General features: G+C 37.7%; 1 long non-coding RNA gene across 1 annotated transcript in view; it reads right to left on the reverse strand.

The window, feature by feature from the left end:
• LOC103792516 (uncharacterized) overlaps positions 1 to 12733 on the reverse strand; it is a 60185-nt gene that overhangs the window by 35687 nt on the left and 11765 nt on the right. The gene's annotated exons all lie outside the window — the stretch shown is intronic.

Below are 12733 nucleotides of genomic sequence, written 5' to 3' on the forward strand. Positions count from 1 at the left end.
ATTCCTCATGCTCCACTGACAGCCCCTGGCAACTACCATTCTACTTTCCATCTCTGTGAGTTTGTTTACACTAGGTACCTCGGGTAAGTGAAATCATTAGTTCAAATAATTGCACTTTCATGAACTATAAACAATATATTGCATGTAAATCAAGTCTCATAACCATAGACTAACTAAAATCATGTAAACCTATTTAGTGGGGCTATGTTAGTATATCAAATTTCTGTAAAACAGGAATTTATCTGAATTTTATCTATTAACTTCTGAAATAAAAGCTTTTTAAAATTAAGTTTTAAAGAAACTTCAAGAAGCTCTGATGAGAAAAATAGAGAAGAGAAATAAAGATAATCTTCATTGTGAAAATGGTAAGGTAGAACAATCCCCAGAGAAGAGGCAACATTCTTTGGCACTAAAACACCCTCCATGGAACATTTGTCTCAAAAGTTGTTGCCTGGAAAAAAAAAGTTTCTGTGATCATAAAAGTTCTGGAAAGTGCATAATATATCTTTTAAGGAAATTTAAATTATATATTAGTCTATTCAATGTTCTCAGAAGAACTTCTCCGAGAACATTTAATAGACTAATATATAATTTTTTCTATGTTTGACAGAGGTGTTTCCCAAACTTATTGGACCTCTTTATCCTTTTTTTTACCCCCTCATAAAACCTGAAAACACTGTGGAGAAAAAAGAATGGCCTCTAAATCATGATATCTCAGCCTTTGAAAGACTGTTTTTAGACTTGGAGTCTTAATTAGACACTCAAACCTCCCTTTTTCATTCCATATTTTCATATTTACTTTCAGATAGAGATTGCTGTATGCTGCATAAATGCTGTCACCAAGCCACTCCTTACGGTAAATGTCAAGTTGATTAAACTTTCATTTGAAAGAATAGTAAAGCAAGTCTGAACAATACACATTTCACTTAGCTTGGGCTTTGAAACTACTGCATAAATCCCAGGGGACAGATCTGTGATCCTCCAGGCTAAAATAATAACTGTTTAGCTATTATGTCTGCACTATATGTAAGCTATAAGCCCATGTCACACGATGAGAGGAACAAATGTCTCGGCTGCAAACTGCTTTTAAAGTACTGGAATAAGAGCAGCAAAGACAGGTAAATTAGAACATTTCTATGCACATGCCACATTAATATTGCATTGAAAAGCTGAGTCTGTGTGGACTGTATTTAGAGATACAAACAATAGTTCCTGAAAAGTACGTAAAGTACAAGATGAATTACTGTTACTACACAAAAGCCTCTGAGATTATGCATGCAATCAAAGCGGTAAAGGCTTGGGTAATAACTAGGAAATGACTGATTTTCCACTGGAGACACTTTGTTAATTATTTCAAGGCTCTATAGGCAATTTTAACACCTTGTGAGGCTGTCATTATGATCCATTTACAATAACGGCAATTTCTCTCTGCATATTTGACAGTGCATAAATTAACTCCTTCCTTATGATGTATGTTTTCCACAATTATGTCTGAATATTTGAATGCATGTCTTACCTCTTTTACTAAAGTTAAGCTCCTTGAAGGCAGCAGTGATATGCAAATCAGTTTGGTACTGCCTTCAGAAACAGGCCCGGTGTTTAGTGCAATTTTATTACATTTTGGGGAATTAAATTGTGTAACTAGCCCTTTTCAGTATTTTTTAGTGTCAATATATTTCATAGAAAGAACTATTTGCCCACTGACTATCATTGAAGAAGTTTCGAAAAGCTAAATTCTTTTCTTATTTTAAAAAAGTGATGAAATCCACAAATTAAGGGCTCAATACATACTTGGTATGCATTTTGATCTGATTCCTTAAAGAAAATAAAACATTAAAATGTGGACTTATCCACTCCAAAGTAAAAAAAAAAAAGACAGGAAAAGGAGAGTGACACATTTGGGTAAAATGATTTTATTAATTAAATATTAGACTCAGAATGTTGTTTGCATTACTAATCATCAGAGCTTTTATAAAGTCAAAGTCGTATTCTTTCTTCCTAGTCAGATGTTTTACTTTCCAGTCATGCTTCACTATCCAGTTACAGTTGCTCTTCTGTGAGTACTCAGTCATAAACTCTGTCATGTTAAGAAATGCTGCTGTGGACAAGAGACTTCTGTCTCTGCCGAGGACAGTGCCTGGCACAGGGCAAGCACTCCAGACTTGTTAGTTTAATGAATGACTGAAAAATAACACCTCGCATTTGTATAGCATGTTGAATGTTGGAATATTGTTTTCACATACATTATTTACATTTATCTAATTTGTTCATTTTCTCATTCATCAAATATTATGGGACTATAAAGCAATTGCCAGACAGGCAGTATTAATCATTCAAAGAAAATTAGTTATAGTTCTTGCAACTCAAAGAACACAAAATCCAATGGGGGGAACATCACAGCCAAGAAAAATTAGAATTTTTGAGGAAAGTGTCAAAAATTTATTATGCATTAACAAATATTAGCAGTGATTATAAAATTATTGTAAGTTTATTACAATAATAATAAAATTATAAAGGTTGTAAATTGTCAACGTTTTTGTAAAATTATTGTTGTCTGACCAAGTTCCCTAGAGGTTGAGTGACTTGCCTAGAGTCACATAACTAAAAGAGAGACAGCTGAGACTGGACCTTGAGCCTTTCTCTTGTTAGATAGTGTTTACTTTGTTGCTCCACACAGACCAAGTATAAGGGCTGCTCTCCTGCTTCAGGCAATTTCACCTTGGAGGTGAGTTCAGATTTTGAGACACAAAGTGTCAGACAATTCATAGAGGGAATACCAACAATGAAAAGAAAAAAAAAATTAAAAGGACTTGGCAAAAACTCTGTGGAGGTGGTTTCCTTGAATGCAGTGGAGCATGGAGGAAAAGTGTGAGAAAAAGAGTGAGAATGTTAGGGTCAGAGGTCAAGGGTGGCTGGGAGGCTGACGCAGCTCCTGCATACTGGAGTAAATGATTCAAGTGTGTGTGTTTTGGGGGAGGGGTAAGAGTCGGGAATAAAATTTTAAATTGTAGCAATAGCAGAGAAATACAATTTTGTCCCAGTTTCCCTTGGACAGTATTTATGGTTGTGAAGAGAGACCTTTCCGTAGGATATCTTTCCTACTTCCTGACCTCCAGTCAAACCCAATTCAAATAAGAATACGAGGAAGCTATTGAAGATGTGAATCTGAAACTCCTGACAGAGGCTGTGAAAACAGATCTTGAGTATGCTCAACTGCCCACCAGTTATTTGTGGGTGTCTATATCAGAAAACCCTGCTTGTAAAGCAGAAAGCATTTATCTTCCACTCCTACAGCTGGTTTAATAAAATTTAAAATACTTTGTGACATGAGATATATGTGAACAATAAACATCAATCAAAATATTTAGCATTTTCAGATTACTTTTCTTTCTCTCTACACATTCCACAATGGAGAATGTCATAAACATGCCAGCTTAAAAACTTTCTAATTTATATTATTTCTCAGGCCTCACCAATGTACAGAGCTGAACTGACATTTATGTTGTATAACTAAGTTTATGCTGAATAAATTTGCTTTTGCTTGGTTTTGGAAGTGACCACGGTACTTAACACTGCAATGCATGATATTTTGTTTTGCATTAAAGGAATATAAATTATTTTCCTCATTACATATGTATTAAAATAAAAATTAAAAATACTCAAAATTCTTCACATGAATAGAATATATATAGGGCACTAGAAGTGTGGGTTCTTGTGCCGAATGTATTTAAACTGTATGTGTCATGCTTTGCATAACCAAAAAACAAAACAAACAGAAATCAAAAACAAAATGAAACAAGGTACTATAATATAATTTGAAGCTTAGATTGTATAAAGTCACAGTGAAAATCACTGAAATTCTGGGAAATCCTAGTATCTTAAACATATTTTAATGATTATTTTCTAAGTGGTTTTTTTTTTTTTTTTTTGGTCTGTAGTCTGAACTGAGCTTGATTGAGAGTTGATTCTAATGTGGCCCATTTATGAAAATTAGCCATACGCTGCTGCATGGATAGAATCTACTTAACTCAAAAAAAAAATAAAGTTAAAATAGCATTGATGAAATATTAAAGTAAAAATGATTTTGCTCACTCAAAACAAAATGAATTGGAAACCTGAAAATTGTCAGTGGATTACAAATATGATGAAAATGTTTAATTAATGCACTTACTCTTATTAAATGAGCTTGGTTATGAAAATTTTTCTTTACCTTAGGCCACTAGGTCCTATCTACCAATTCAAGGGTGAATCTGCCCATTGATTGGACTGATATTTCAATATTAAAAAGTCACTTTCTTCTCATGAACTTACTGTGAAACAGCCTTCGCAAAATTATAATACGGCTGGCTTCATCTTGCCTCTAGCCTCACGGGTTGGCTGTCTGCTTATTCCTGGGCATGGGCCAAGCTAACTTTGGGAGCGATTTAGTTTATAGTTTAAATAATAATAACCCTTTCCCCAAACTAAATTATCCTTGTAAAACTAATAAAAGGCCACCAAGTTAGGAGGATGAGAGGGGCTTGAATTCTAAATAATTACCAGCCATTATTCTGGAGGTCATAAGATTTACCACTTTCCCAATTACTCGTGGAGATAACATTAATATTGTAAAGCCTAAGACTGGTCTTTGAGATATCTTTTCAGGTTTTTGCATTGTGAGATCTCAAATGCATCTATTTACCCAGATGGCCCCAGATCTCAGGGTGCCAGTCCTGTCCTATTAGGGTCTTGGCTTTGGCATGGGAGATTTGCTGAGGTTAAGGTTTCAACTTCCTCTGAGTTTGCTAATCTAATTAATTCCTGGGTTTGGTCTTCCTCTAGATGTGCCCTCTAGATATAGAAGATTAAGGTGTATTAGGGTTTATTAAGGAGGCCCCCTGGCTTTCATAATTTGCCTTGAATTGATGATTAACCACACTGATCCTGTCATGAACTCTCCTTAGCAAATCAGTAGCAGTTAGCAACAGTCACCCAATGCCACAGTCTTTTAGTTACAATCTTCTCATCTCTCAAGCACCAGCAATGTTGCTTCATCCAGTAGATATTTTCTGTGAGCACCCATCCCATTTACCACTGGTGAAAGTTTTAACGACTGCACCTTTACAGCATGTCAGAGTTCTGTCAACCACAGGTGATGAGGTCCTGCTTGACTGCTAGTGGGTGAAAAATCCATCTCTAAATTCCTGCTTTCTAGGGCCACTGCTAGGACCAATTACCTTAGGTTTGGGAACAGACACTAAAAGAGTTGTGATGCAGGCTCACTGGGAAACGCTTTTGGGAGAAACCCAGGTAGGGAAGTGAAGAAGGTACACTGGGCATAGAGAAAAGCTGGTCTGCAATGCAGTTTTCCCTGAGGCCTCAGCCAATCTTGCAGAAACCTTGGGAACTATGATGGATGTCAAGTTCAAACATGTAACACAGGGCCAAAGGCCAAAAGCTGATGATGCTGCTGGTTAAAATTTAATGAGCCACTTGGATTTAGACACTTTACTACATAGACAGCAAAAAGAAGAATAAGCCAAAGGTGCCAGTTCCCATGGCCCTTGTCCCACACATCACAAAAGAATGGCACTGAAATGAAAGGGGCTAGATGACTGACACATGGGTTATGGGATAGTCAGTTGCTGAGAAACCAATTCTAGATTGCAGCAAAGTGGCTTTAGCACCTGTAGCCTTACTCTGGGGGGAATAGGGTAGAAAGACCCACATTTCATCAAGCAATAAGCAACCAGCTCAAAACAGCCTCCCGAGGGAGGTAGGGAGGCAAGTGGGAGATGGCCTCATAGCAGCTCCTTACAGGCCTCCCATCCTCTCTTGTTCTGAGAGGATCACAAGGCATTCTCCAAGACTCAGATACACTATGGTTCAAGCCTTTACTATATGGATACAGAAAAAGTCATCAGGATGCCATGGCACAGCCATTCTCCTATAGACAGTCCTTCAGAGTTGTCTCAAATTGAAGAGGGAGGGTCAGGGTTTTGTCTCTCCACATCAGCCACCCTCTGCTTGGGATTGTATCCTTGGGAGAAGGAATTCCATATCACAGCTTGAGCCATCAACAGCTCATATTCCCAGCAGCTGGGGCATGGCTGCCTAGGACATAAAGAGCAGATCTAGACAGAGAGCCACAAGATCCTATCAATGTTATATTATTTTGAATCAATGTTATATTATTTTGGGTCAAAATGCACTTATGATTGTATTAAGATATATTCAGAGACAAAAAAAGAGAAAATCTGATCTACATGGTTAAATGATGAGGGCATTTATGAAAGTGAAAAACAATGCCCAGCAGGGTAGCCCCATGATGAATGCGATGGTTCAACAAAGTCATTAAAGGCCAGGCTCTTTCCATTTTCTCAGCCTGCTCTTATGAGATGTTAGCTCTCATTCTCAGATTTGTAACATCATGGTCACAAGCTAGTTGCTGCACCTCCATAAATCAAGTCCCTGCCTAACTGTGTTTAAAACAGAAAAGGAGGGAAGTAAAAGAGCTTTCTCTTCTTATGCATCTTTCTTAAGGGAAAGGAAAGTCTTTTCTAGAAGCCTCCAGCAGACTTCCCTTATGATTATATTCACCAAAACTGGGTCACATGACCATCCCTGAATAATCTCTAAAGAAGGGAAGCACCTTGGACCGATCATGATTACTCTCCTAGAGCTGAGTACATTGCCATTCACCTCAAATCAAATTCTATTAGCAAAGGAGGAAGAAGAAAGTGTTTGACTATAGGGAATACTAACCACCAGTATCTGCCACGTTTATTGCCAAAAAAAAAAGTCATCAAAAGTGCTTAGTGCTCTGAAGGTAATAAAAATAATGACCCCATTTTCCTGCCTCCTGCTCAAAAACTTTCAGGGCCTCCTGAAAAGACTCATATGTGCATCTGAAGGCATAGTAGAACCAACAAGATGTAGAAAAGAAAGATATGTCTGTGGTTTAAATAAAAGGAATAAAGCAAAAAATACCCAGCTAAAACAACATGAAGAGTTCCCTTCTCTTCATGTACTCATGTACCTGTAGGTATATGTGCGCACAAGTACGCACCCATGTATACTTAATTTCTAGAAGCAGATAATTGCATTGTAGTTATCTCTATTGTTAAAAATAAAGACGTAGAGATTTGCAAATGAAATTTCATTTGAAATGAGGGAAAATAACTCTGAAAGAAGCTCTAGTGATAAATTCAGCAAACTGAAGTGTCACTGAATAGTGCTACAGCTGGATATTGGAGAACTCAACACTTGGACAAACACAATGTTGATAATAATTGTTGAGATCCATGAACTTTAGTTGTCACCCTCTGAATGTAAGAAACATAGGAGATGACACTACAAAAAGCACACACCAAACTTTAACTACAGTAATAACAAATAATACTAAATACAACACAAAAGCAATGAAAGCCTTATATGCTAAACTCCAAAAGAGATAGTGAGGTCTGGATAAACTTCATTTTCTTTTCTGTTTCGAAATTTACCCTGATACTCGTTGCCTTCAGAAAGTCCCATTGACTGAGCTTCTGAAAATAGCACTTATTTGAGAGACTTTACCATAAGTATAGGATACAGTAAAGATGGAGTAGTGGATTCCCAAAGACCATCTCCAGTTTTGGTGATTGGCTGGAAGAATTCAAAGGACTCAGCGTACATTTGTATTCATGGCTATAACTTACTACCAAGAAAAGATGTAAAGCAAAAGCAGCAAAGGGAAAAGGCAGATGAGTGAAATCTGGAGGAAGCCAGGCACAAGCTTCCAAGAGTCCTTTCCCAGTGCAGATGCACAGGACATGCTTAATTCTTCCAGCAAGAAGATATAACAACACATGGGAAATGTTGTCTGTCAGAGAAGCTCATTAGAGACTCAATGCCAATGTTTGTATTGGACACTGGTCATTTAGGCACCTTCTGCCTCGCACATAGCAAAAATCCAGACTACCAGAAAGAAAGCAGGTGTTCTGTGTAAATGACATTGTTTATACAAACAATTGAGCCTCATTAAAACACTCTTGAGTTAGGAAGTAATGGAAACACTCTCAAAATATAAGTTCCCAGATGCCAGCCAAGCGCCAACCTTGCAAGTAGGCCTTTCTAAGGAGAGCAGTCTCGGGCCTGCTGTGTTAACCGCACAGATACAGAAGCAGAGGGTCTGCTTCCTAGAGGCTGACTGGCTAGTTGACTCACTGCTGTTCCTCCTCTGAATTTACTGCACTACAGAGCAATCACATATAAGGGACCTCAGCTGGGTCCTTTAGAACATGTCGTTTGCTTGCCATTTTGTCCCTATCTTTAGCATTTTATCTAGCATGTATTTTGTTGAATCAATAACTAAATGCTGCTTTCCTTTATTCTGCTGCCCCTTTGCCCTACACAAACAGTACCAGAGCTTTCCCAAGGAAATCATATTGACCCTCACAAAAAATTAATAGAGTATCAACCAAAGAAAACATATAGTGGGATTGTAAAGCTACAGGGCTGCTTTTCTGGCATGTCTGGTAAGTTGCCTGTTGAGTTATTTCCTACAGAGAACCTCCCATCCCGGTCTGAGGGATGACCCATTCCTGGAATTAGGCAAGGAGGAAGTGAAATGAGTGGCCCAAAATAGGAGCCCTCATGTGGCTACTCCATCGAATTCTGGCTGCTTAGATTCTAATGCTTGCCTGAAAAGTCTATCCCACTACTTGATAATTATCCCATTTTCCACTTTGAGCTAAGTAGAACATGAACAATGTGTCTTTTTAGGTGATGAAAAAAAAAATTTTCCTGTTTTAATACCTGGATTCTTTGAGGAAAAAAAATGAGTAAGAATTCAGTTAACCCTAAAGTCACTTGCATTAAAAAATTTTTTTTATTTTTGTTTTTAAAGTTTATTTTGTTTTTAAAGTTTAAAACATGTTTTAAAGGGAATGTTTTCTGTTGTTCTGTTGACTGAAGCAGGCCCACTGAGTAACTCTTCCTTCCTTTTATTTCTCTGGGTATTCCAGGATTTCTCTCTTTGGGTGACCCCATAGTATGCCACCAGAGCTCCATGCATGACTTTGCCAAATGCTACCACTGGAATTTGACAGCAGGAAGTCGTCCCTAGAATGTATTAGTATAAAGAGCTTCCAATTATTCATGTCCCTGTTAGTCAAAACAGTTAATATGTCACTTGGCACCAATTTTATTTATTTCCTTTCTGAAATATGTAGTGAAGACAGCAGCAACAGCAGGAATGGGCTTATTTGGTGCAAGAGACCTCAGGAACTTTCTGTGCTTCAGTAGCTCAGGCTTGCATTTATGTTTCTAATTTTCCACTTCTCTTTCCATCGACAACATTGTTAAAATAACAAAGGCTCCCCCTAAGTTTTGCTTTCTTATATTATTTTAAAATAAATGAGCAAGATTCTTTCGTTATTTCGTAGTTTTCTTAAACCAGTATTCTTGAGAAGTAGCAAATGGGAGCAGTCAGTCATATAGAGCAACAATAGTTTGTGCAGGGCTGAAAGAAAGGAGCTGCCCTGGAAAATAGAGAACTGGATGATCTTTGCCGTTGAGCACACCATTACCGTTTATTCTTCCTTAGGACCTTTTGATGTCACTCTCCTCCTTTTCTCTCTCACCCTTTCCTAAAGAAAACAGTTGAACCACTCCCCACTCTGGATGTTGATCAAAACATGTTGCATAACCCCATTTGTTCTCACCCTGATGCTTTTTTCTGCCAACTGAATTGATTCTGACCTGACTTGAGTAATTTCATGTTGACTCCATCTCTTGACTATTTGAAGAGCTCCTTAACTGGTCTTTCTTTCTATCCTCCAGGCCAGTTCTAATAATACTGTTACCTACACAATATTAGTATTTACTGACTTCCCACTGCCCTCAGAATAGACCCAAGCACCTTAGTCTGGCATTCCCAGCTGTGAACAGTTGAGTGCCATGCCCTGTTTCACTTATTTATGTTTGTATTACTTCATTTTCACACAGCTGATAAATACATACCCAAAAGTAGGAACAAAAGAGATTTAATAGGATTTATAGTTCCACGTGGCTGAGGAGGCCTCAGAATCATGGAGGAAGGTGAAAGGCACTTCTTACATGGCAGTGGCAAGAGAAATACGAGGAAGAAGCAAAAGGGGAAACCCCTTGTAAACCTATCAGATCTTGTGAGACTTATTCACTATCATGAAACTAGCACAGAAAAGATCAGCTGCCATGATTCAATTAGCTCCCCCTGTGTCCCTCCCACAACACACAGGAATTCTGGGCGATACAATTCAAAATGAGATTTGGGTGGGACATAGCCAAACCATATCAATGTTTTATTTATTTGTTTATTTATTTATCATCTCGACCTTGATTGGTTAATTTATTGGCATATTCATTTATTCAACATTTCTTGGATCATCTATTTTGTTTACTAAACCCAGTAGATTTAAAAAAGAAAGAAAAAAAGAAAGAGAGAGAGGAGAGGAGAGGAGAGGGGGAAAAGAGGGGAGCGGACAGGAGGAGAAGCATCTTTCTTGCTGCCAAAAGATATGTAGTCAAGTTGGGTAGTCAATTAGAGTGAGTTTAGTAAGTTTAGTAAGTGCTATGATGAAATGTGCACAAAATACTATGCACTGAAGAATTAGCAGATAACTCAATTCCCTTGGTCTTTGTAGGTTATTAAAAGACAAAACTTTTCTGTTTTATACCTGGACTTCTTGAGGCAATTGGGCATGAATTCAGCTACCACTAAAGTCACTTGCATTTTAAAAAATTGTTTTAAGGTTGATTTTCTTGTTTTAAGCAGAACTCCATGTTTGCTATTATTCTATCACAAACTTATCTGGCACCTACAGTAATCCAAACAATGGGCAAACACATAAAAGATCAGATCAAAAAGTAGAATCACAGCAAGTTTCTCAGAGATGATATTGCTTCAACAATTGGCCAGGTCATTAAGGACAACCTGAGCATCCAAGCCCTCTGCTAGCTGCCACCAAAATGCTCCTGGCAGAATGCATGGTATCCTTCTGCTCACTCCATTTCCTCACCTGGAATACTTTCTCATCTAAACCCCTTCTCTCCATTCTTTGTCGCCTAACCTAAATGTATGTCTTCACCTGCTGTGAGATTTTTCCAGGATTTCTGCTCTCACCTTTCCAAAGCCCTAAAGCACATTGTGCTTTTCTCATGGGGCAACTTTTCAGTTATTTTAAATTGATATTTAAGGTAATGAAAAATAATTTAAATTACACAGACATATATATAACAAAGAGTGAAAGGCCATCTTCACCCCAACACTGTTCCTACTTCTGTCTCCAGAAGCAAGTCCTGTGAACAATTTCATGTGTGTTCACCCAGAGCTTTCTTTGGACATTTACACACATGCATGCACATGTACATACACATAATAGAAGTTACTTTTTAAAATAAGTGAAACCATTCTCTACATTGTTTTGGAATTATCTATGAAGATTATACTTGGACAAAAGTTCATGTCAGTACATAAAAAGGTAATTTGTTGTTTTCAATGTAATATTTGGATGGGCATTTGTTTTCTGACATCTATTGTTAAAAACAAACCTGCTATGCACATTTAAATATATCCTCATGTATGTGACCATTTCTATGGATAAATTTAGAGATGTAAAATTGCTAAATCAAAGAATACGCATATTTTAAATGTTGGTAGATATTGCCAAATTGTCCTCCAAACAGGCTATGCCCATTTAGATGCCCACAGAGTCCTCAGACCATCAACTAGTAGCACTTTGCACATGTCTGACCTTCCCTAGTAGATGCTAGGAAACATAATCTTGAGGCAGGGACTACATCTTTCACATGTTAGCATCCCTAGTGATTTCTAGCACAGAGCAGTGCTTGGTGTGTAATACACATTTGATAAATATTTGTTGAAACAAAATTAACTGTGTAGATGTAAAACACCAGGTTCCTTCTGGAGGCAAAGAAAGGGTCATTTGGTTTTGGGGAAGATCCCTGATCTGGTTCCTATAAATTGGAATCCTATTTCTAGTACCTGACTAAGTATGTAGTTATATCAATGGCACAATCTAGTTAGATGCCTTCTGACAATGAAGATTTTAAATAAGCAATGAAGATTTTTAAATAATATACTCTGAGGAATTAGTAGGAAGTTCTAAGAGTAAAGGTCCTGGACCGGGGGTAGGGAATAAATAATATTAAAAGGCCTAGAGCTCCAGGGTCTCCTTTTGGCACAGTAAGAATGTGGCCAGTAATCCCCAATGCATATGAGGAATGTGGAGGCACAGGAACCTACCAATGGAGCCCAAAATCCCGAATAGGAAATAGCACTTGTGCCTAATTGCTTTAAAGTACAAGTTTTGTGCACTTTAAGTTGGAAGGTCTGGGTTAAAACCCCAGTTCCGTGACCTTTGGCACTCGACATACTTTTTATGACAGTTGCTTTGCTCTTTTGTAAAATGGAAAGAACAATCCTACTGGGCTATTGTGAGAATTAAGAATGAGCAGGTGAAAGGAGCTAGCACAATGTCTGGTACAAAGTATGAGCCTTTTAGCACTGAGCAGGGCACAGAAAAGGACTGCCTCGGCTGATTTAGCACAGACTCACTTAGGAGCATCATCTTGAAAGCCCACTTTGGGCTGGTTGGCTTGTCCATTTTATGTGTGAGTTTCAAAGCCACCTTCTCAGAAAAACATACCAAGAAACCCAGATGTAACTATTTTTTTTACTTCTGTTTTTATAGTGATTAATTTTCTTTTTCAA

Source organism: Callithrix jacchus, chromosome 4 (assembly GCF_049354715.1).
Source record: "Callithrix jacchus isolate 240 chromosome 4, calJac240_pri, whole genome shotgun sequence".
NCBI classification, from domain to species: Eukaryota; Metazoa; Chordata; class Mammalia; order Primates; family Cebidae; genus Callithrix; species Callithrix jacchus.